Source organism: Sciurus carolinensis, chromosome 7, assembly GCF_902686445.1.
Source record: "Sciurus carolinensis chromosome 7, mSciCar1.2, whole genome shotgun sequence".
Taxonomy (NCBI): domain Eukaryota; kingdom Metazoa; phylum Chordata; class Mammalia; order Rodentia; family Sciuridae; genus Sciurus; species Sciurus carolinensis.
In genome coordinates this window covers 91,413,893-91,439,584 of record NC_062219.1, presented here as the reverse complement: position 1 = coordinate 91,439,584, position 25,692 = coordinate 91,413,893, and the positions used below count along the sequence as shown (strand labels likewise).

At 33.2% G+C, this 25,692-nt stretch overlaps 1 protein-coding gene across 3 annotated transcripts in view; it reads left to right on the top strand.

Moving 5' to 3' along the window:
- The window catches only part of Adgrb3 (adhesion G protein-coupled receptor B3), a 680,206-nt gene that overhangs the window by 16,077 nt on the left and 638,437 nt on the right, over window positions 1-25,692 (top strand). The window lies entirely within an intron of this gene.

The window sequence follows — 25,692 nt, the reverse complement described above, 5'->3', positions numbered from 1 at the left end:
TTGCAGTAGAACTTGTTTTTCTCTCTCTAAATAAAAGCTAATATTTAAGAGTGTTTATTTAAGTCCCTATTTAAGGGTGTTTTGGTTGAGGTCCTCAGGAAGCTCAGAGGCCTGCCTAATTAGTCTCTCTTTCCTTCCTATGTTGGTTCCAATGGCAAGTCTGCTTGAAAACCACTGAGGAAATATAAATCTTAGTCTCAAGATAATATTACATATAAAAAATTAGTATTATAAATGTTCTTCCTCTGATAAGTCATTGTTTTCAACCTTATGATCACCAAGAATGTGTAACAACTGTCATATTGTTTTTTTCTGTGGTTTGCTTGCTCAGAACAAGATTCATAACTTGTCTAGATCAAATGGCCCACATACCTGTGGTCAATTTTTTTCCATACCCTGCTTCCTGTTACCCAGCACAATGCTCAGGTTTGTCTGAGTCTGACTCCCACACCTTATGCAAGCCCTTAGCCTCCTCTGTGTGCTTCTCAGGTCTCTTTGATCCCTCTTGGGGTGTATCCCATCAGTGATCTTTGCCAGTTCTCCATTATGTTTCATCCTGTCTGGTGGGTGTTGGCAATCTCCTCCCAGACATCAATGTGTCTGTTCATCTGGCAGAGCCCACTTACAGTGAAGCCATTCTGGGTTTAGGCCAGGGGTGAGATTCCTCCTTATCCACTCCATGCTATACTTGTCAGATTCGAGACCTGCTCGTGACCTTTTATTCCTATGATGCAAACACTTCCTTCAAAATATATTTAGAGCCAGTTTGCACTGAGGCTCCATGTGGGACATGAGGGAAGCACCACAGTTCTCCATCTTTCTGTTTTTCTGGATATGAAAACTCTTGCATCTTGCATCATGTGCTGCCCTTCCCCCTACAAATTAGATTACTCTAAGCAAATCTCTAGCTCACATACTAGTTTATAAATGAATACTCATTTAGAAACCTTTTAACTCCTTCATTGCTAAATATCAAGAAGCCCTAATTTAAAATTTTTGTTAAGTACTATGTTTGTGTTGTTTTCATTCTGGCTCTCTCTTCTCGTTCATTTGTTTTTGTTCTCAATAAGTCATTTACAAACTGCCAAGCTTCTTGGAATAAATGAAAATTATTAGGGCAATAAAAGTTATTTTTAATTCTTCTGATTATTTGCCCATAATGGACATCCAAAACTGAAGAACATTTCTAAGTCAACAGTAAAAAACTTACTAGCATTGACATTTCATTGGTATTGTCATTAATGCTCCTCAACAAATAGTTTCAGTCTTCTGTTTGGAGAATATAGAGCAATTGTCAATTGTGTTTATTGGCAACTAATTTTTGCATGGGAACATATGAATATGTCCAATGAATTGTGAGCAAAAGTGATGCTGTTCAATTCTGAGCTAGGTCATTGCATTGCTGAGGAAAGACCACAAAGGTCTCTTCATTTCTGGCGTGAAGACTTGTACCTAAAGAGAAGAGATGGTTTTATCAGCTAGAGTTGGAAATGCTAAAGTGAGAGGAGTCCCTGCTCAAAGTTCTTGCAAATCTGTGATGGCCTCGTGAAGCATGAACAAGGAATAATTCTCCTCTTTGGAGACTTTTTTTTTTTTTTTTTTTTTTTTATTGCAGCTTAACCTAGCCTAATGTGACTTATTCAATGTCTAGTTGAGGAGGAATAGTCATCGTGATTGTGCTAAGAGGTGTTTATGGGTGATGTGTTCAGTAATTCAACTGTGATAATGTGATGGCCATGTTAGTATGTCCTATTTTGGGTAATGGAACTCACCCACATATATTCAAATTGTAATCTGTGGATGGCTGTATCTGAACTTTCTTTAACACTTGGAAATTCATTTTAGCTGTTTATGAAAATGTTCTTGCTTTAGTCTGGTTAGAATGAGTTGATACTAAGATAACTACACAAATTTTATGAGATTATTCTTCCAATATTTATTCAAAAAATTTCTTGAGGTTTTTTTTTTGTATTTTAAAACTGGAGAGAGGTATTGTGGTCTTTTTCTTGGAGCTATGATTGTTACAGAACTGTGGAATACATTCCTTTTAGCTTGGTAGTTCTTGCTGAGAGATGCAAACTTGTTCTACTCTGATTCTTTGTCCTTTCTTTCTGTCTGCCTTTCTTTTCCTGTTTCACTGTATTTCCTTCCTTTTGCTTTCCCTCCCTTCCTCTCTTCCTGTTTTCCTACCTTTGTTGCTTTATTTTGTAGATATGTATGATTTATAAATCTTCGTGTATAGACATTGTAATGATTTCAACAGAATCTGTTATTAATATACATGTGGTTGGTTTTTGTAAACAAATATTTCTGTAGTAGTTCATGGGGCGCTTCTAACTAAGCATTGCTTAATTAATTTTAACAATTTTCTTGTGAGGTTAATTATGTAGCAATAATTAACCTCCCCTTTGAGTAGGTGGGATTTGTCACAGAAGTATTCTTACCTCCCCTGAGAGGTGGGAGGGGAAATAGATTGATGTAAACTTTAAACAAGCCTCTGCCTTTTTGACTGGGGAGGGAATATAGTTCTTCCCAATGCTAGTTGCATGCTGGCCAGCCTGCACAGAGGCAGGGCTTTCCGTTTATTTTCTTATCTTTATCTTTATCTTTCTTTATCTTTCCTATCCTCAAGAAGTTTGGGTTACAATATGCTCATTAATTACATGAGATATGCTCCAGGAGTCAAAGAAGAATATGCAAACCATTGAGCAACTAGAAAATTAAAACAGAAAACAAGTGCTTTCTGCTCTTTTTTAATTTTCTATTATATATTCTGAAGATATTTCAGGAATGGAACAAATTACCTGTTCAGTGTGTATGTGTGTATATCTCATACATATACACACATTTATGTAATTATTCGGCATTAAATGCTTGTAGATGTTACATGCTTATATAATGTGAAAAGGACTTTTTTCAAAAGTTTGAAATATTCCTTGTTAAAATGCATATATATTGAATATACATGTAACAGAAGATGATAGGAATGACAAAAAATAAATAAATAAAAATATTTTTGCAATGAAAGTGTTAAACTTCAAGTTGATTAGTTTGAAAAATTCACTTGGAGTCTTTTTAATAAATGCATTCCAGGTAGTATTCTGTGGACTCTCTGGATATAAGACATTAAAGTTTCATTTAAGATTTAAGAATAAATCATTTGCCAGTTTTATTTCTAAAAGTTGAAAACAAGTTTCAATTTGAAAAAAACATGTTTAAGTTTGGAAGAACTCACATTTATAATGTTATGACAAAATAACAGTCTTAAATTCTCTGTAACCATTGATTTTTTTTCCTTAGAAACTTTGTTAAGAACTAGATTCCACATATCCCATAGCTATAAATTCAGTTTCAGGGTTTAGATATTTCTGTATAAAGTTATATTTTAATGTAAAAAAAAAAAAGTCACTGCAAGAGACGACCTGTCATGGTGATAAAGAATCAGAATTCTTGGGCTCAGATATTGGTTTCTTTATTTCTAACTCTCTGGCTTTCAGAATATGACACACCTCTCATTTTTTGTTGTTGTTGTTGTTTTGTTTTTTGTTGTCGTCGTGTTGTCGTTGTTGCTTTTCTTTTCCTGCAAAGAAAAGCTGGTTTTAGTGAGGAAGTTGGGAGACTGAAGGAGGCCTTGCATGTAAGATATGTGGCCACATATACACAAAATATATCAATGGCTGGACTGTGTAGTACAAACTGAATAAATGTTTAATTTCATTAATTGGATGACTTGCATACTTTACTGCATTAGGTTTCTTTACTACAACAGATATAATTTTCATTCACAATAAAAACTAAACCATTTATTTATAGACATGGGAGAAATTAAAATATCTCCTGGATTGTTCAGTCTACAGAAATGCAGTTTCTTTTATTCTTTATTTTCCTCTGAGTACACGTGTTCCTGAGAAACACCATCTGAGTTGACATGTCTGTTCTTCTTTACTCCTCATTTAAAAAATGAACCACTGTCTTCCCATTTCACAATTTTTTTCTTTCAAAATGAACTAATTGGTGATATTTGATTTTATTTGGCTACCCAATCAATGTCATCTTATGATTTTCTTGTCAATATGTACATCCCTTTGATCCGTTTTATTTTAATGATGTTAGAATGTAAATGGATTCACATTTTATTGGTTGTATCAAGTTAAAGTGTGTATTTGCATTTCTTTCTAAGGATTAGTATGCATGTTAAAATGAAATAAGCTATCATTTGTGCCTTGGTGTTCCATGTGTCTCTTTTTCTTCTGAGCAGTTTTTCTTCAAAAAATGTCTTACTTGCTGCCTCCTTTTAGAATTTTACTCATAGGCTTAATGTAGGAAAATAGCAATAAAATATGAATCCACATTTCATTTTCTGAAAAATTCTCTTTTATTTTCAACTTTGTTAAATTTTTAAGTTTTGGACCTTACAAACAAGAGATAGAAATATGAGACTAGGTTTGTAACACTGTAGTCCTTTGATTTCTGAGAGCTTTTGGATTAGAAGACTGAACAACTGCCTTCTGTAAGATTTTGCCATTAACATCAGCAACTTTGGGCAAGTTACATCTTTTCTCTGGCAGTATTAGTTTGCACTTTTATAAACATACAAATGATCATCACAGGATTGTATGGGAAGTAAGATTACAAAACATGAAAGCCATTTAGAAGTTAGAAAGTGGTATCCAAAATGTTGCTGTTATTATTGCCAACATAAACTAGTAATTGTTTCTCTTTATTTGTTTATTTCATGGGCTTGTATGGGAAGTAATGGCTCTGTCCTCTGATGAGAGAAAGCACAGATTGTTGGATGATTTGCTGGGCTTGACATTATTTAAGTAAGTTTCCCATCTTCTGCTGAGAAAACATTTATTTCTTTGGTATCCCTTTTTATTACATATACCAATGGAAGGAGTAAGAGTTTCAGCTTGATATTGAAACATTTCAGAGCTTGATTCCCAGCTCCCCCTTCCACTAGCTTTGTGATCTTTGGCAGTTTGCTTCCTATTTGTGAATCACACTTTCTTCATGTGTAGAATAGAGGTCAAATCTGTGCAATTTCTTTCTTTTTTTTTTAATGTACAAAAAGAAAACAAGATCGATGTGCAAATAATGTAGGAATGGGCCATTCTCTTAATTCAGATTTTTCAAAGTAATGCATACCTTAAGTTTAGGTTGCTCATAGTAAATGAAATATAATGAGTTCAGTTTTATTCAGCTCTATCTTTCCTCATCTGTAGATGAAGATCAGAAATTTAACGAATCATTTCATAATAAGCTTCCATCTTACATCAGTCAGACAAGCAGCTTAAAAATAAACACATCCTTTTTTTCCCCTTTGGTTTCCTAAAGTCAAAAGCTAGTATTTAGAGGAGAATGAACATAGATGAATTCTTTTTGAAAATTTATGATTAGTGCTAAAAGAAACTAGGAGAAATTTTAATTTTACAGAACTATTTATTTTTGTAGGAAGGAAAAGCAACACATAAATAAGCATGGGTCTCTGTTCCATATTGTTATTAAAAATTAAATGTGTTAATTTTTGAGGAATGAAATTTAGGTGAATTACAAACAGACTGAAATATGGAATAATGTAAATAGAACTTTGTAATTTCATGCAGTGGTTTTTTTTATCATTCCTGAAACTTATAGGAAAGAATCTGTCCTCTGCAGGTTTTAGGTTGGATTATTTAAGAAGACAAATATAATCTAGTAGCAAGCTATGATTATAGTTCTGAAGAGATTACTCAGCAAATTTAGTAGATAAAACATTTAATTTCTACCTAAAATACTTTTGAAGACTTTTGAAAAATTTAATTACTTGCTAAAACTTTTTAAAAATACAGTTTTATGCCTTTGAACAAGTGGAGCGATATTAATAGGTAAAACTATATTCTGATTTTTATATACAGATTTTACTTAATTCAGGTTGTATCAGCCTAATATATTTATTTTGACTATTTATAACTTACTACAACTGGCTTTGCATAACATAACCCCAAATCTAATAAACTTTTCTGTAAAATATGCATCTGTGGGGAATGGCTACTTTAGAAATCTATTCATAGAAATTTGCCATCAGCACTGGGTCTTTTAAAGAGAATGCAGATGGAACAAAACAAACACTAGCCTATACCTTTTTATTTATTTGTAACCTTGTTTACTTGTTTACTTGCATTTTATATGATCATAATGTCAATGAATCCCTTCCTGTGAGCAAATATCAGGATTTAGTCTTCCTGAAGAGTCCCTTGAGGTACCTAATATAACTATCATTTTCTAGATGAGAAGCCAGACAAAAAGAGGTTAAATGACTTGCCCATTGCCCTTTGGAGGAAGGGCAGAGCTCAATTCAAGTACAAGCTCTTAAACTTTGCCCTATACCACTCTAAAGACAAATACAATCTAATATTTTTCAGTAATCCAAAAGTTGCTCAACTCAGGCAATCCTTTGTAAATATTTTAAAATATAATAAAACTTTAGTTGAAGCCTTCCAAAGTATATATCCTCAGATACGTTTAGTAGCTCAGTTAATGCTCTTTCCAACTTTGAGTGTTTCCCAAGCTGTAGGTTGCACTGACCTGCAATGATAATGGTGCTTTCTTCTTTCGATCAACAAGATGATTATTCAGAGAACTCTTGTCTCATCTTTCCCAGGAAACTTCCAAGTGATTAAAATTGGGGCATTAAATTTTGACCTACTTTGAAACACGCAAAGCTTATGAAATACCTTTTGCTCATTAATATAAATTTTTTGTATTTACAATTAATGTAAATGTTCATGTAGATATAAATATATTTTTGACATTTTGTTCTAGAAAAATATGAATGTCTTAGGTTATGGGGGGCATAGATGTTAAATACTTTGCAGTTTAATTGCTTTGAACTTCATTTAGCACCACATTAACACAACTAGACACTTAATCTCTGTAATTATGATTGAACTTCAAAATAAAACTAGAATTACAATTATCTTTTCTTATATAAATTGATGATTTTAAGTTGGTAAGATGTCATTTTTACTCAACAAAAATAGTTTATATTTAGATTAAGCATCTCTAATACTGGAAGGCATAGGACATATATAAAAAAAAAGAGAGGTAGAAAGTTCATTTCCTAGCTCTGGGAATATTTTGTTTACTTTTTATCTTTAAAATATTTTTTTAATGTCTAAACTTTTATTTGCCTGGGCACTGAAAATGATTACTATCCTATTAGGAAAAAAAGAATAAAATCTTGAACCATTCTTATTAAAACAATTCTTTGTGGAATTTTCTTAATTATGGTAACAATTACTGAAAATTGAGCTGATGCAAACTTTAAAAAAATGATAGTGCTTCAATATTTTAGGGGTGTAAGAGTTTCCTGAGAGGAAGTAATCAAAACAAAATTATTTTTCTTTATAAAAAGAACAGCTAATTCATTTATTTCAAGCAGGGTAATTCAGAGACTTTTATGTAGGCCAATGTTAGTCAAAAGCAAAAGAAATAAAACAATTTAAAAACTGTTATCAGAAAAATACATCAGAAAATTTGTTTTCCTTCCATTTTCTCTTCATTTTTTAAAAATTTTCTTGAATGGCTTGCTTTCATATTTACATGTGCTAGGAAAGCATATTCTCCCATAAGTAATTTTAGTCTAATTTTTATTGACATTTGATGTATAAATATTACATTTTTATTATAATACAAATATATATTTTGTCAGCCCCAATGCTAATTGCTTTTATACTTCATCATTTCAAAGTTATTGTATTTGAATTATTCCAGAATTCTTACATTGTGGTAACTATGTAAAAGGACTTAGGTGCATGATTAAAAATATTCTAACATTTGCATAATTTAACAGATTAAGAAAAGAGTTTAGAAAACCATTCTAGGGCAATTTACTTGTTTCGAACATCTGGTTAACAGCTGGAGTAATGAAAGTTAACACAGCAGTACCCATCTTTCACACTGATCCCCCATGCACACAAACCACTAGGAAGGATTAACTACTATTAATTCTTGCTTTCTTTTGCCATAGGGATCTGCTTCTAAAAAGAAAAGAAGATTTGAGAATTCTTAACTGTGGAATATCAGCTGAAATTTATATGCAGTATATGAATAACACTGATTAATACTGGATTTCAATTTAATTAACATAAATTCCAAAAAGAAAGCTAGCACTTGACAGTTGGCACAGACGATTATGGTAAAATCTCCAGGTAATTCATATAAGCACACATTAGGCACTAAACAATATTACAGTAATAGCAAATGCCTTATCCAGCAGAATCTTAATGTTGAACTAACAAGTTGATAGTGAACCTGTAATTTTATTATGTAATGTATTTGTTATACCTTTTGTAAAGTACAATATATAAAAATAATCTACAATGTTTTAGTACTTCAAGTTTTTGCCTTTTCACTTGAATATGGATTTTACATATTCATTCTTCTATTTTCATTTAGTATGTTGATAACTGTGTGATGCTTCAGTTGAAAATGCTAAATGAGCTTGCATGCTCAGTTCCTAGTAAAAAACATTTAATTTCCTAATTTAATTTAAAAATAAATAACCATTATATGCTCAATTACCCAGTGTAGGAAACATCAGAATTTGAGGATGTGAATTGTCCTTCCAAGTTATAAATCATCCAAAGTCATTCAAGTTGATATTCCTCCCTTTTAAAATTTTACTTCCATATATCTAAATTTCTAGGTATATTTTAGTGTACATTGAATAGAGTGATATTAAAAGAAGAGTTTGAAATTCTTGTGAAGTAAACTATATAGTGGGCTTCTTTTAAAATGCCTCATCTTTAACTCAATGCTTCAGTGACACAGCAACAGACAGTGTTTTATACTTGCTCTTATATACTAATTCTGATTTTTAAGCTTTTTTCAGGGAGTAGAATTGAATTCTGTCATGAATTTCTTCTCTTTAGCAAAAATTTAGTTTAGCTCATGCTGTGTTGTAATAGTTGTAGATGTAGTGGTGTGTGTGTGTGTGTGTGTGTGTGTGTATACACACACATGCAGTTTATGTGGGATAAATTGGATCAATGGCTGAAAGAAAACCATAAATTATGTTGATGTCTTTATTCTTAGTCTGATTATTTTTATCAAAAATTATATGATGTCTCTATATAGCATAATGTATAATTATAATTATTATATTTATACATAATATATAATGTATATTATATAAACATATAGTGTATAGATTCACCTTGACCTGACTGCAGCCATCTTGACTCCTAACCAACATGAAATCCCCTGAATAAGACTGGTCAGTTTGACCTGCATTCTAACAGACTACAAATAAATAAAATTCTCATAGTAGTAGAGGAACTTTGTGACTGAACTCTGGAGCTGTTAGTGCCAGGAATGCGCTGACATCTTTGATGTTAGCTTGAGGTATACCAGGTGCATTCTGGCTTGGATAAAGTAGCTTTATAAGACACCTTTCTGTTACTTAAATTCTCTGATCTTGTCAACAGGACCATACTTCTGTCAGGAAGTCCCCAATAAATTGGACTTTGTGATCCTGGTTCAGTGCCTTTTTCTTCGTTCTCATAGCACCTTGTGGCCATTTCTCATACACTTGGACCAGTTATATTAGGACATATGACATTTCAGGATGATATAATACACTGTGAGTTCAATGATTTTATATATAAAAATGTTATTGGGAACTTCATTTTCTAAGAAGTACCATTAGGTATAGTATTACATTAACTAGTAATGACAAACAGGTATTTATTCATATATTATATTCTTAGCCTTGAAGTCAGAGCCATGAAATATTAATAGGAAATATATTTAATATGTACCTCAAATGATAAGAACATTTGCGATTTTTGCCATTATTGGGAAGAAGAAAACATTATAGATGATGCAAAAGAAAAGATCCATATGGCCCATGGCCACTATGATTTAGATTTGGCTTTCAAAGATTACAAAAATTAGTTTGAATGAGACAGATTTAACACAGGTTATGTAAGAGAGTATTTTAGACTTTTCTTGAGTAGAGCAGGAAGTGAATGAGAAAAAGAATGGGCTCCTGTAGACTTAAGTGGAACAGATCCAAGAGTGCTTCATTTAAGCTAAATGCTTTGGATTTTAATCTCATGGTAGCAGGGAGCTTTAGAAGGAATTTGTTATGAGGGTAAGAGGAGGCAGGCAAAAGTTATTATAAAGAGGGCAGAGGTGACATAAAGTTGAAGTGAGCGGAATTAAGCTATTTGGGAAGAGCAGTAGGGAACTGGGACTTCAAGGGGACCAATAGGGGGCTTTGTAGTAATCCAAATGTAATGGGACAAAACCAGTACTGACTAAAAAGCAGCAATGGAAAGCATGTGATCAGTACAAGGCATCTAAAATGGAAAGGGGCTATAAATTTTGCAAATGATGTTCCAGAGCAAAAGAAAAGGCCCTAATTTTGATGACTGTGGCATTGGTGCAAGTTAGGAATTTGCAACTTGAGCAGGTTCAGGTTGGGTCAAGTATGGTGCAGACATGATGCTTTGAAGATTTTGGCAGATAATTAAATTGGCAATGCCTGGTAGAAAATCTAACTGACTTTCATATTGAATCTCTGTCACTTTATAGCTATGGATTTACCACATAATGAATTAAATAAATCTAAGAAGCTCAGAATAGTTCCTTTCATGTAATTAGTACTTAATAATTCTGGACGTGGGAAATGAAACAATTGGAAAAAGTAGTCTAAGTAACTATTCAGTGGAATAATTTATTTCATATTATCAAAACTGTCTTCAATCTAAGATGAAGAGAAAATCCAGGTGAAGTTCACAGGATAGGGCAAGATCTTTGGGAGAACTCAATAGTCATCCTGTGGCAAGAGGAAAAAGTCAGGATCCTGAGGCTCAAATAATGTTTGGTGAAGAATTAAAAGGTATGGGCACAGGTCATACCTTTTAGAAGTTCTCCCCACCCCCCATGATACAAAATCTAATGTTTAAAGCCAGATGCAGTGTCACATGTCTGTAATGCCTGTGACTTGGGAGGGTAGGCAGGAGGCCCCCAGTTGCAGGTCTCAGCAACTTAGACCATCAGCAACCTAGGGAAACCTTGTCTCAAAATGTAAAAAAGAATTAAAAGGTCTGGGGATGTAGCTCAGAAGTAAAGCACACCTGGGTTCAAGCCCCAGTACAAAAATAAAAAAAAGAGGAAAAAAAAATCTAAGTTTTAAAATACAACTTGGCACAATGAAAGGCAAAAGGAGAGCCAAGAATGGGTAACAGATACTATTCTTTCATTATTGTTTAAATACTTTCACATATTCTTTTAATACTTATTAAACATTTTTTGTCATAAAATTAAATTGAAGGTTTTATTCTAGTATCTGTACAAAGAAATGGTGATTGTACATATTTCTAAATAATATTAGAATATACAATCAACCTTTATAGAAAATTTAGATCACAATATATCATCTATAAGGATATCATTTTGGTCTTATTAAACAACTATTATACATTTAGATTAACATTATCACAGGGAATCTTGAAGATAATGTTTGGTGTCTTTATTGACTCAATTTCACAAGTTAACTACAAAATCATTATTCTAGAACTATTTATATATAGGAGGAAATGGAAAGAGAACAACACTAACTCTTGAGGTTTCAAGAATTGATGTTTTCATGTCATGATAAACACAGGCTCCTTTTTAGATATGATATGATTGTCAAATGGACAGGGCATTTCCAGTAAATTCATTTCATCAGCTTCAATAATGTTATACAAAATAATAGAAATTGAAACAGATAAGAATAGTTTAAATGATTTATTATTTTAGCTTCTTTTATTCCAATTAATTTCTCTAAAAAGTTTTATAAATAGATATGAAGACGATTTTGAGAAAGAAGTTAGATTTTTTAAGCCCCTTTGTTTCCTTTTATTGTTTCCACAGGTTACTACATACTGCTATTTTAGTTTTAAAAATGTCTCACAACAATGGGAAAGAGGTAAAACCATTAACAGATGGGGCCATTGTTAATTGTACAAAAGAGGTATTGCCATATTTTTCACTTAAAGTAGAGAAAGAGGTTTTATTGCATTTTGTAAATAAGCTATACTTTGTGTCCATTATATAATTTTTAGTACTGTTACCCATCAGTTCTATTTTACAAACATGTTGGAAAGTGATTCCTGATTTTTGAATCAAAATTTTTCTTCTTAGAGTTTCAAAATTTGTTACCAAAATGTTTCACAATAAATTAGGCATTAATAAAAAGTCATATTTTAAGACACTAAAAATCTTTATATTTTATGAATTATTATAGAAATTCTATATTTGTGGTTGATAGGATAAAAATATCCATTCAAATCTTAGGGGTGTAGCTCAGTGGTAGAGTACTTGCCTAGCATGCACAAGACTTTGCATTTAATCCCAGAACTTTAAAAAAAAAATTCAATTCAGGTCCTTCTAATATAGTTCTTTATAAATTGCTTATGTTTGCCAAGATCTGCCACTGGTATCAGTGTGTTCTACCCTGAAAGGTAGTGCATTGTGGAGAGTAAGAGTTAGTATGATCCGGGCACAGTGGCAACATGCCTGTAATCCCAGCGTTTGGGAGGCTGAGGCAGGAGGATCTTGAATTCAAAGCCAGTCTCAGCAATAGCAAGGCGCTAAGCAACTCAGTGAGACCCTGTCTCTAAATAAAATACAAAATAGGACTGGGAATGTGACTCAGTGGTTGAGTGCCCCTGAGTTCAATCCCCAGTACCACCTCCTGTCCCCCCCCCAAAAAAAAAAGAGTTAGTGTGAAACATTTTGCTTTTAAAGAATTCAGAATGCTTGCTTTTGAAATTTTTATCTTCGTTGTTTAGGAGACATTAATAGCTTTGATTGGAAATAATTTTAAGGAGCAGAAATAGTATAATTGTCAATGAGCAAGCTGAACATGTGTTAAATAGGAAGAATTGAACCAAGTATTTGGTCTTTCACTCTTTATCTAGAACCTTAATTATTAAATATGTGAAAGTCAAATATGATTCTGGTATTTTACAATACCAGATTGTGATTGTTGGATTAGGGTAAAGATAGGCTACTTATAATTTATAGATAAATATCTAACTAAAACATCTATGTTGTGGTTTCTGTGCAATTAATTGTTGCTAAAAGCATGAAAGTCAATAGGAAAATCACTGTGTCAGCATTATGAACATGGACATTCCATTCAAGGAATAAAAGGGTTAAAAATGGAACTAAATATAATGAACGATATTTGTCCATTTCTTAAAGATAGGTATTCTCCTTTGTCCTAATTTATTTATCCTAGTGTGTCTAAAATATTTGTAGAATATAACAAATCATTTTAAGCATTTTTTTAATAGTATCATCACTACTTAAATCTCATAGGTCATCATCCTCATAATCTGTATTTATATGAGTTACATAAAAATGTATGAGATGTGTTTGATATTTTTTTTGTTTGTTTTTGCTCTTTTTATGGTACTGGGAATTGAACTCTGGGTCACTCAACCACTGAGCCACATCCACAGCCCAATTTTGTATTTTATTTAAAGACAGCAACTCACTGAGTTGCTTAGTGCCTCGTTTTTGCTGAGTTTGATTTGAACTCACAATCCTCCAGCCTCATTCTTCCAAGCTGCTAGGATTACAGGTGTGCACCAGCGTGCCCCACCAACATTTGGATTAAAATATTATTATGATTATGAGACTGATTGTATTGCCCCCAAAATCCTAATCCCACCATGTTGATATTTTGTTATGAGATCTTTGGGGAGTAATTAGGTCATGAGAGTGGAGCCCTTATGAATGGAAGTAGTGCCCTTATAAGAAGAACCAGAGAATCAGCTAGCTCTCTTTCCACCATATGAGACTTCAACAATATGACAGTGGTCTACAACCTGGAAAAGGGTTTTTACCGGAACGTGACCTTAGTAGCCCCTGATCTCAGAATCCCAGCCTCCAGAACTGTGAAAATAAATTTCTATAATGTTTATAAGCCATCCAGTCTGTGAAACTCTATTATAGCAGCCTGAACTAAGACAGATACCTCCTGTTATCCTGGTGTTTTTCATGCAGCTCTGGCCTAAATGAGAAAGATGGGGGTGGTGACTAAGTGTACCCCAGGACTCACAGAGGCAGAGTGGTGATTGTTCCCAAAGTATGTACCCTGCACCATCTTACTTTACTGGCTCAAAATATTTGTTGAAAAATTTACACAAATGAAGGAAAATTGGTAGGTTTTTGTGGGGTGAGAAGGGAAATATGCATAGAGAGTGCTTGAAAGTGAATAAGTCAGGGCAGTTCCATTGCAGTGTGTAGTCTTACACCTATTCTTACTGTTTTTTCCCCTTTTTGGTGATTTGGTAGGAGCACATCTCTGGGTTTTTGGTGTTCATGTACCCAGTGTATAAATCATATTGGAATCTTTTAGTCACAAGATTTCTCAATTTCTCCCCTTCTGCCTTTGCCAGCCCTCACCTTTAGCGCTTGCGCGCTCTCTCTCTCTCTCTCTCTCTCTCTCTCTCTCTCTCTCTCTCTCTCTCTCTCTCTGGTACTGGAGATTGAATCCAGTGGTACTTAACCACTGAGCAACATCCCCAGCCCTTTTTTAAACATTTTATTTAGAGGGAGGGTCTTGCTGAGTTGCTTAGGGCCTTGCTAAGTTACTGAGGATGGCTTTGAACTTAAGATCCTTATACCTCAGCCTCCCAAGCCATCAACTCTCTTACTGGCCAGAATACAAGGGAACTCTGTCCTGCTTGAGGGTGAGGCACATCACCCTCATCATCCATATTTCATGGTATTTGTAAGTTCTCAGTAGTTTGTGTTTTGGGGTTTTAGTGATTTCTTTTCTAGCCTATAAGTGGGAAGGTTGTGTTTACCCTTTATATCCATTTAGTTATAAGCCTTGGTTTCAAGATTTGGAAGAAAAGGCAAGAAAGATACTAATTCTTTAGTCTTTAGCTAGGGTCCAAAATATATTCCTCAAAATAATTTTATCTTAATAGACTTAAGTATCTTAGTGTAACTTTCACACCTCTGGAGGAAAAAACCCATAATAGAACTTATTGAACAGAACTCTATTGGAATTTAATGAGGTTGAGATTCATGTGTGATGTGTTTAACCAAATATTGTATATCATAATAATCACACAATAGTGTCTATCTGTCATCAACATCAACATCATCATAAGCTGTGACTGAGTTTTGCTAATATTGAATATAATTTGTATTCACTTTAACCCATTAAATTCCAAGTTTTCAATTGTATAAGCTTTTCAATGATATTTATACAGGGGCATTAAGATAGGTTAGGTATCATGTCTAAGATTTTATGTATTATAAATAAATATTATCATTAATCATTCACCTATTTTCTCAAATAGGTGATTTGAGACCTATCAAATGTTTTGATGTAGCCTACTTTTTAAAGTTTTTTTTTTTTTAAATTTAAATGCCTTCAGTCAGGGGATAGGGTCATTTACCACTCAGAATTAGTTTATGTGTGGTCACTTCACACTTTTGTAAGGTATCAGATCACTAAAGGAATCTTGAGCTTTTGATTCCTGAACCTCTATTTCTAAAATTGCTTCCATTTTTAAATTTGTATATAGCCATGTGACTGTTATTCTTTAGAAAAGAGTTGGACAAGTTAGTCCTTATTTCCACCTACCTCTCCTGACTGTTGCACTTTTTGGTGAATACCTGCAATTGTCATATTCAGAGACAATTTGTGATTTCTATTTTGATGACATGTAAATTTAGCATAGGTCCCAGATAACCATTGCTTGAAATCTATGAAGGTATTTGAGGAAAAAAATGATTCTTAATCTCCTATGAAAAATATAACAAATTGAGATTCTGATATTTTCAGTTTTATCATATGCTAATTTCATTCTCATCTTAGAATACTTTTTGAAAACTTACTATGAATATCAAATCATGACTTATTTTGAACTTCATAGACAGAATTGAATGACTACCCCAAAAAAGTAATGATAAATGATCTTAATATAAAATTCATAGAAATTTGATGGCCTAATGATCATGACAATGAGTTAATTTAAAACAAAGTGGTTTGTACTCTTAGAAAAAAAGCATTTCCTAGTTATTTTTTTACTTTTATTTTTGATTACTTGATTAAAAGATTTTTATTCATTTTTATTGGTACATTATAATTATATATAATATTGGAGTTTATTGTGATGCATTTTACTATTCATAAATATGAAGTTGACTCATTACTCTCAGTAGTACTACCTGGAGACTTAAGACTTGTTATGCTAGTTCTAATGGAGTATTTTATAGTCAAGTTGCTTTACAGCCAATGACAGGCTCCTATATAGAATTGGAGCAATATAGAGTTTGTAATTATAACTGCAAAATAAAGAAGTATACCCTTATTACCTAAAAGGGAGTTTTTGGTAAAGTTTAAAAGTGATTATTTACTAATAGTGTAATGTAACAAGAAATTTAATATTATAAATGTAAGAAAAACCCATCAAAACTGTTTTGTTTTACCAATAATGGATTTGCTTGAGAAAATGCTAATTCATGGGTCTTCCAATCAGCAGTACTGTGTTTTTTGCTTCAACCAAGCCAGCACTCATGAAACAAACTTTAGGAATCCTTTCAATCTGAATTGATGATGGAAGAACCTGAGAGAGTCAAACAATGCTTAGAATGAAGGTGTTTCAGATAAATATTTTAAAGAAATTAATATCATATAACATCTTATGATAAATATCAGAATTTCATAACTAAATTCCCTCATAGAATCCAAAGAGCAATTGTAGAAATTACAAGGTCTTTTTGTGTTTAGGATCTCAAACTGCCTGTTATTTTGCCATGTTCTACTTGTAAAAATAAATAACAATGCCAGCCCAGATTTAAGAGTTATTAAAAGACTCTTGATGAGAAGATTTGTAAAATACTGTTGTCAGATTCTCAATCAACTTTACCATGAAATTTGCTTTGACCAATGGGACATTCAAAGAAGCTTACTGTTAAGCCTAGCTTCTGGAAAATAAAAGATCACAGAAGACAAGCTTTGTGATTCTAGCTATCCCTACTGTACCCAGTATTGCTGGAAACATCCACCATGAACCTTAGATGTAGCCATCCAATTTTGAACTGTCCAAAGATCAGAAGAACCAGCTAGTCAGTTCATGTAATCTTGAGAAATCATGAACATTGTTTTACATCACTAAGTCCTGACTGATAACAATCCCCTTCCCCCCAAATCAGACAGCAAGAAATTCCATTCAAAATATTGGCTCAAAACTGTATCAATTTCTACAGCCCCAACTGAAGTGCCATGTTGGCTGTTGACAATCTTCAATAATGGAGCAATGCCCTAAAGACAAAATGCTTTCCCGGCTATTCTTAGGGCAGAAAGAGCACCTTTCTTACACATCTTGTATGATGGTATCTAATAAGCTGGAATTAAATGATATCAAAACCCCTACCTACAGGGAAGTCTGAGAAATTGATTTTAACTCTTCAAAGTTGACAGTGCAGAAACTCATGTTAGGAAGGTGTAACAGATTTCAAGCTTCAATCTGCCATATTTACTAGTCAGTATGTGTTCTTTCTTTTGGTATTTTTCATTTTTTAATGAATTTTGAAAATACAATATATAGATTGATAAGGAACATCTGAAAACTCATATTAATCTATAGATATTGAAATGATAAAGTGTCTTCAAATTGATAACTGATTAACTGTGTACCAAGAAACAAATTGGTCATTCTCTAAGCTCAGTATTCCCTATAATTTTCTTAATGTTGGGATGGTGGGAAAAGCTCTTCTTATTCTCTTTATCCCCATCTCCTACTGACTCATGATTGTCAAGTTTTGTCAGTACCTCAGAGCCCATATTTAAGCTATTCCTTTATTAGGATATCTAGATTTTCTCTCTACCTCCAAAGTATAATTAACATATACCCTTATGTGATTCCCCATCCAAAATAGCATCTTCTGAGGGAGACCTTTTCTGACTTCCCAAACTTGATCAGGTTCTGTTATAGTAAAGAAAGCTTATTATAGCAAGAAGGAAAACTATTGTGAGACAAGCTTCCCATAATAGTCTTTATTTTCTTCTATGATCTGTTGATAAAGGGATACATATATTAATTTTAGGAGGGGACTATCTACCAAAATGTTTAAATTTGGTTACATTAGGATAAGGCTCTCCTGGGACTTTGAATCTTCTTACCTGCCTTTGAGCAAGTGGAATAGACTTTCTGATATGCAAGAAATATCTGGAATATCTGGATTGCATTTACCTTGAAATGTGGTTCCTGCTTGCTGCAGTGAGGTGTGGTGCTTAACATTATGTGTCAACTTGGCGTGAATATAGTCCCCAACTTTTGGTCAAACTCCTGTGTAGAGGTGGCTGTGAAGATATTTCTTAGATATGATTAATACTTAGATAGACTTTTAGTAAGACAGAATGCCTATCATAATTTGATATAATCATCTGAAGGTCTTATGAGAAAAGACTGAGGTCTTCCAAGGAATAATCATTCTGCCAAACTTCCTTTAGACTAAAACTACATCATCAGCTCTTCTCAACCTACAGGAGTGCTCTACAGATTTCAGAGATATCAATCTCAGCAAATGCCTTAAACTAAATCTGTCCCTCTTCTCCTGCTCTCTTTTCTCTCACTCTTGCTCACACACATATGCAAACAATCTATTGATTCTGTTTTTCTGATGAATCTTCACTAATACAGAGAGAACAGAGGAAAGTAATGAAACTAATCTGCTAAGTGCAAGAATCTCTACATCTACTAGTTATTTTAATTCCCAAATAATCCCTAGAAAGTAAGTTTAATCATTATTGTCATTTAACAGGAGAAACACTCAGGCCCAGAGAAGATAAGGTGTACTTTAGTGTGTAATGGGAAGCCCTGCCAAGAACCTACCATGTCAGTCCTCATGCCTTCTGCCATTCTTAGATTATCATGCCGCCTGCTGTCCGTGAGAGGCACTGGCTAGGGAACCTTGTATTAGCCAGAGATGGCAGTGTACTCAAAAAATAAGACAGTCTCTGTGGATGAGAAGAGGGCAAAAGATAAACCTTAAAGTATCTTGGTAAGCTTATGTGATTGTCCCTGGAGTTTTTTAAAATAGCATTTTTTCTGACATAGTACTGGGTTTCAGAGATGATGAAATAATTCCCCATTTTAAGAACAAAACAAAACAAAAAAACAAAACCCACTTCATTCCATTAGTGAACTGAGAATGGTTTTTATTTTCTTTCAAATTTCTTGACCAATTTGCTTGAAGCAGCTTCCACATTGGGATGTTTTGCTGAGGACAAACTTTTGTCCTCCAAAGGAAAGATGTGTTTCTACTTCCCAGTCTACTACCCACATGTGCCTTTGGGTAGGAACAATGACAGGAGGAGTTGCCAAAATTGTAGTATCCTTGGAGCAAAGCAATGTAGACTAATTGTACTCTCCATACAATAAAATAAGCAATAGACTTCAATGCTCAAAGCCAAAATTATTTCTAAATATTTCTAGTATTTAAAAGTTCCCTGGAAAGAATCTCAAATTTATTTTTAGTACTGTTGAATATGATGCCCTAAGGCATCATGCTAGAGATGAGTCTTGAGTTGATGACATCTTATTTAGATAGAGAGGAAGAATTTTCTGATATTAATATGTGTATGTACTCTTTGATTGATTTTTGTTTGGCATTCTGTCAAAATATTTTAGATGAAAACATGAGTTAGCTGAAATATGATAACAAAAAGCTAATGAATGTCAAAAGGTCTGAGACATTACAAGACTCGATAGAGGGAAATTTTTTGTGTCCCAAATAGATATAGATAAAAAATAGGCAAAAACTACAATTACCTTTACACACATATAATAAATACACTTAGTGTCACAAGGTTGATTCAAATGAAAATAATTTTTCCACTTTTGAGATCTTTACCTTATATTAAGGATGGGAAAACAAAGAGAAAATGTTAAGAGAGTTAAAATTTAAACATAGCTCAGAGGGGGTATGCACATGGTATCACATGATCTTGGTCTATCATGCGAAGGGAAAATGGCCTCAAGTCTAGGTGGTCTGTGAACTGTACATTGGAAGACATGGAATTTCAGCATGTTCAGATGTGGGGACACTCTTCTAGGTAGAGGTGCAGTCTGCACCAGGGAACAGAAGTGCAGTGCACAGAAGGGAGAAGAGAGCTGCTTTTGCTGGAGGCTAACATGGGAGTAGAACTCAGCTGAGTAGTTTGTTGAGAAAAGCAGCAAAATTAAAAGCCAAGTGTTTCTAGCTCCAAATCAAATGTGTTTCCAAAAGTGTATGGAGAGAGCAGAGAAGGATCACCAGGGTTCATAGATTCTGCCTGGGATAAAGAGTGTGGATCAGAATAAAAGATAAGAAGGAAAGTTACTCTCAAGTTTTAGACTTTGTTGCAGGGCGTATCCTGACTGTGGCTAACTTAGGCATGTTAGGTTCTTTAATAGGTTTGCAAATATTGAAATTTATACAGTAATCCTAACTTGGATGCAGTTTAGTTGTATGCAATTGGTATCATCAGGGAAAAAATAGTATTTCCTTCTGAATTTAAGGTTAGAAATATCAGGGGTAGCCTCCATCCTGCTTAGTCTGCAATATTGACATTTCTTCTAAGTTTGCATTTTTCTGGTAATCAACACAAAGCAGAAAAACAACAGAAATAAATAATAAATTGATGAGTCATTGCTAGAGAATTTAAGTTCAGTTTTAAAACCAGTTTCCAAATTAAAAATATAGTGGAATAAACAGGTATATAAAAGATTTGATAGGAGATATAGAAATCAAAAGCAAAAAATAAAAAGAAAGAAAGAAATTATCACAACTGGGCTTAAAATCCTTAAGTGTATTTAGAACTAAGAAATAAATTTGATTGAAATGAATCTTTCAATTAAAGCAGAACTAAAGTCACGGTGAAGAGGCCAAACCATGCACCTAAGTTGGAGAGAGTAAGACAATTCATTGGAAAAGCTAAAAATCTAGTAGAAATGAGATTAAGAACAAAAAGAAGATGCAAAGTGGATGGAAATGAAAAGAGAAGTTGTGAGATCTGAATCCTGTGGGGCATTTCCTATGGCAGGGCAAGGGACTCTCCATTGCCTTTAGGTTGGGTGGGTCCCCAGGCCTTTCTAATGGAAGAGCACTAGGGAACCAACTGGCATATTGTGGTTTCCCCATTTCTCCCTAGTGAAAGTGCTTTCCACTAGGTCTTCATTTGCTCTCTTATTTTCAACCTTCTCCCAGTCACCAAACCTCAAAATAAGTAGTAATTGGAGAACCTGTTTTTTTATGAAAACAAATGCTGCTCTTTGATGATTTTCTATTTTCATGTTTAATTGAATGTTTTTATAATTCATTACCATCTTTCCCTTTACCAAACATGCTTGTTTTTCTTTAATTCGTTTTAGCATTTACATGAAAGAATACTTTGTATAGATTTATTTATTCTGTGTTAGAGAATAAAGTTACCTTCCATTATTTTGTTGTTTTTGTTTTCCTAAATGAAAGTGTGCCCTTTTTATGGGTGGTATTATCTTTGTGGAATGCTAATGCAATAATGAAGCCATAATAAAGCTAATTCATAGTCAAAGAATTATTGTTTAAGCACCTGCCAATGTTGTGAATCTCTTTTAAGCTACATTTTTATGCACTTGCTTTTGTTTGCTGCTATTTCTAGGGTCTTGCATTTCCAACTAGACTGTAAAATCCCCCAAGACAGGGACAGTATCTTACTGCTTTTATGACCTCCACTGCTCTTGGTACAGTGCTCAGTAAAATGTACTTTTTAATGAGTGTGGGTTGAATGAATGATACAGTTCTTAAACATGCATATAACTTGAGTTATGTGACATCTCTAAGTTACCAAAGTTTTTGGATTAAACTGTGCTTAAATGAAAGTAGCTTAAAATGAAAAGCTTTTTCTAAATTCTGATCATTCCTAATTTAATTTCTTAAAAAAAGATGCAATATTTCAAGAGTCAACCATTTTAGAATATTGCTTATTCAATTGCATTTTGCTATTTAATTCTAGAAATCTTAAATAAATCCTATTTAGTATACATCTATTCTTTTTGGCAAAGGATATACATAAAGAGTAAGTACTACATACATTAATTTTGTCAAGAATTATTACTATATTGGCAAGGTTCAGTAGTTTCTTTTAAGATATTTGTATTTCTTAAAAGCTTCACAACAAAACAAAAAATATGTGAATTATGTGAAACTGAAGTTCATTCTTTATGCTTTGCATAGATTTCTTTTCTCACATAATAAAAGATTTGCTGTCCTCAGCATATTTGTGCTGACTCTGGTACAATGCAATCCTTTTGGTAACTCTCAGTTTTCCTAAACATTTTTAAAAGTGGTTTTCTTCTTAAGTCTAGCACAGAATCATTTAAAAAAAAATTTTTAAACAACATGAATGGTGTGAATCTGCATCATGTACAACCATAGAAATGAAAAGTTGTACCCCATTTGTATACAATGAATCAAAATGCAGTATGTAAAAATAAAAAAAAAATTTAAAAAGCAACAAAAAAATTTTTTGAGATGCTATTGCTTTGCCATTTTATGTTTTCATCCCAACATGAATGTTTCAAAGAAACATTCAGAATATATTGATATCCATGGAATATGAGGAATTTTTAAAGACTATCAAGTAATAATAATGGGGGACTAGATTAAAAAGATGCTTCTAAACTTCACTTCTTTTTCTTTATTTATAATTAAAAAAATATGATGGCATAACCCTGAGAAAAACTATATCGATAATTTATCCATGAATAAAACCATCCTAGAATATGATGTCTTATTTCTTTTGGTCATGCTACATCAAAAGAGATGCCAAAGTAGCTTTTCTCTCAGAAGATTTTCACATTTGTTTTTGTGCCAATTTAAAATACACTGTTAGTTGTATACACATATGTAGAATCTTTAAAGCAAGTCAAAGCTATCTTCATCACATATTTTGGTTGCCTTCCAGGGTTCCAAAATTTAAATAATTTCACATACAACTCAGGATTTTCAGCTTCTCTGGAAAAATAAGAGGATTCAAAAGCATCAGGCCAGCATTTCCACAAGGCAACAAATGCCTATACCTGTTGCTATCTGCAGCCATATCTATCAGCAGTAATGCAGTTTTCATTAGAAACCTCTTCTGACCACATCTCTCTTATAAGCAGGTGTCAGCACCTTTCACATTAATGAAACATGGAAACAAAAATCAACTTGAGGAGCCATTTCATCACAATTGCTACCTTTCCCAATAAGTACAACCCATTGGTCAATTCCTCAACCCTTGTAAACTTTTGAGATTGTCATCCTCACTTTAGAATGAGTAAGACAGATGTATGAAATGAATAACTTCAGGGAAAGGGTTGGAATTCATTTGGAATATGGGCATAATCAGGACAGGCAGGTGAAGTAAAAATTAAAGACTGTATCCTTGTTCAGATCATTATTTTAAGCCTTCCATTCTTTTAAGTATCAGGCAGTTTTGCATCTGTTTTTTACATTCATTGTTGATATTCTTTAATTTTATGACTTCTGATATACAAGATTGTACCATCATTACAAAAATTGTAACACTCCATTAATTCCAGGTTTCAGTTAGAATCCAGAATTTGCAAACTAAAATAATACCAGTAATGCTAATAAAAACAATATCAGAAGAACATTATAATGAGAAAAATAAAAGAGTTCAAAAAGAATATTTAAAGTTGTCTAATGGCTTACCTCACAGTTGTTTTGATGTTATACACATGAATGCAAATGATGGCTTTTCTTCATTTCTTTATAAATTGTTCACTTCATTTTAATGAGCTATTATATTTTTAAAATTCTGTATTATTTCTCTTTAAAATATTTATCCTGGGACCAATTTCTACATTATAGAAGGTACTTGCATTAAACTATATGCTAGTTAATTAATTTGAAATTATGCCAGTTTTACTTTTTAAAAAACAACCAAGATCTATAATGTATTGGTTTGGGTAATGTTTGCTGCTATAACAAACACCATAGTTTCAGTGACTAAACACAATAGAACTTATTTATTTCCTGTTCATATAACCAATTCAATAATATATCCTGGTTTGAGGGTAGCTTTCCTTCATAGAATAATACAAGGATTCAAACTCTTGCCTGTGTATCTGTATCTTATAGGGACATGTAGTGTCACAAATTCAATTACAAAAAGGGAGACACTTGTAAAGAAGGCTTAGTTGCTTCTAGCAGACTGGAAATATTCTTTCAGTTTATATTCTTGTCAATTTTTTTTACAAAAATTGTTAAAAATTAATTACCTGGCCACACCTGGATACAAGGATTGTTGGAATATAGTCCCTGGCTAGGCAGCTGCTTTCCGGAGATAATCTAATTATTTGGAAGGAGGTACACAAATTTTGGTGGACAACATGGTATCTATCATGGACAGCTCTATGTGCCAGCACTAATGAATCTTTCCACTTGAATCTTTAGTCTGTACTGTCCATAGTAGCTATGATAAGCAGAGGCCAATATTTTTTCAATAGAGAAACAAGTAAACAAAAATCAGCTTAAACAACATGCTCAAAGGGAAAGCATTGTTAAAAGAAAGAAAACTGTTGTTTTTTCCTTATAGAGAAAGCAATGAGAATAGTAGGTATAAATTTTTTTTAATAATGCAGCAAGTACTGGGAAATTGTTATGATTTGAGTGTTTATGTCCCAAATTTATGTTTGTGTCCCAAATTTAAGTCCCAAAGTGATGGTATAAGGAAGAAGGGCCTTTGGGAACTGATTATGTCCCAAAGATGAAGTTCTCATGAATAGGATCATAGCTCTCATAAAAGAGGCCTGTGGAAAGGGTCTCTGGCTCCTTGCCACATGTGAGGACACAGCTAGGAAGGTGCTGGCTGTGAACTGAGATAGCAAGTCTTCACCAAAACATGGGGTTTGCCTTGAACTTGGCCTTTCTAAACTCTATAGCAATGAGAAATAAATCTCTGTTGTTTATAAACTACCCAGTTTATTTTACAGTGGCCTGGAAGTACTAAGGCATAGGTAAATTGTCAAATAAGTATAGGAGGAGGAACAAAAATGCAAATAAGAAGGAAAATCAATAGATTGGGAAGCAGAAAATAAAACAACAAAGAAGGAAATAGGAACATAGAGACCATAAAAATAGACCTATTCAAACTAAGTGGGGAAGGAGGAATGAAAGAGATCAACAGTAGACAGGGAGGAGAAAGGCAGGTTTAGAAGTATGTGCTGGAGGGTAGACCCAGCTATGCACTTTGTTCCTGGGCTTTGGAGCATTCTGGACTTCATCTATTTGAACTGTGGTAGAGCTGGTTAACCTTGCTGAGAGCTCATCAATCCCTTTAATCCTAAAGCCTTTGAGGTCCTCCTCTGAATGGAATAACTAGAGCAAACCAACAGGATATAAATTAATTTCTAAACCTACAGATCAGCAAACAGAAGAACTATGTGAAATCAGTTACAACAGGTTTCATAGTTCAACTTTCTTTTGGACATTCACTCAGACACTTATCTATAGGCAAATTGTATATATTGTATACATTGTACATAAATGCATGCTCTCTCTACGGGAGTGGAAATCAAACTACATATTCCTGTTTCACAATTGTGAGATAATACAGTTACCTTCAGAGGATTGACTTCATATCTCCTAATTTAC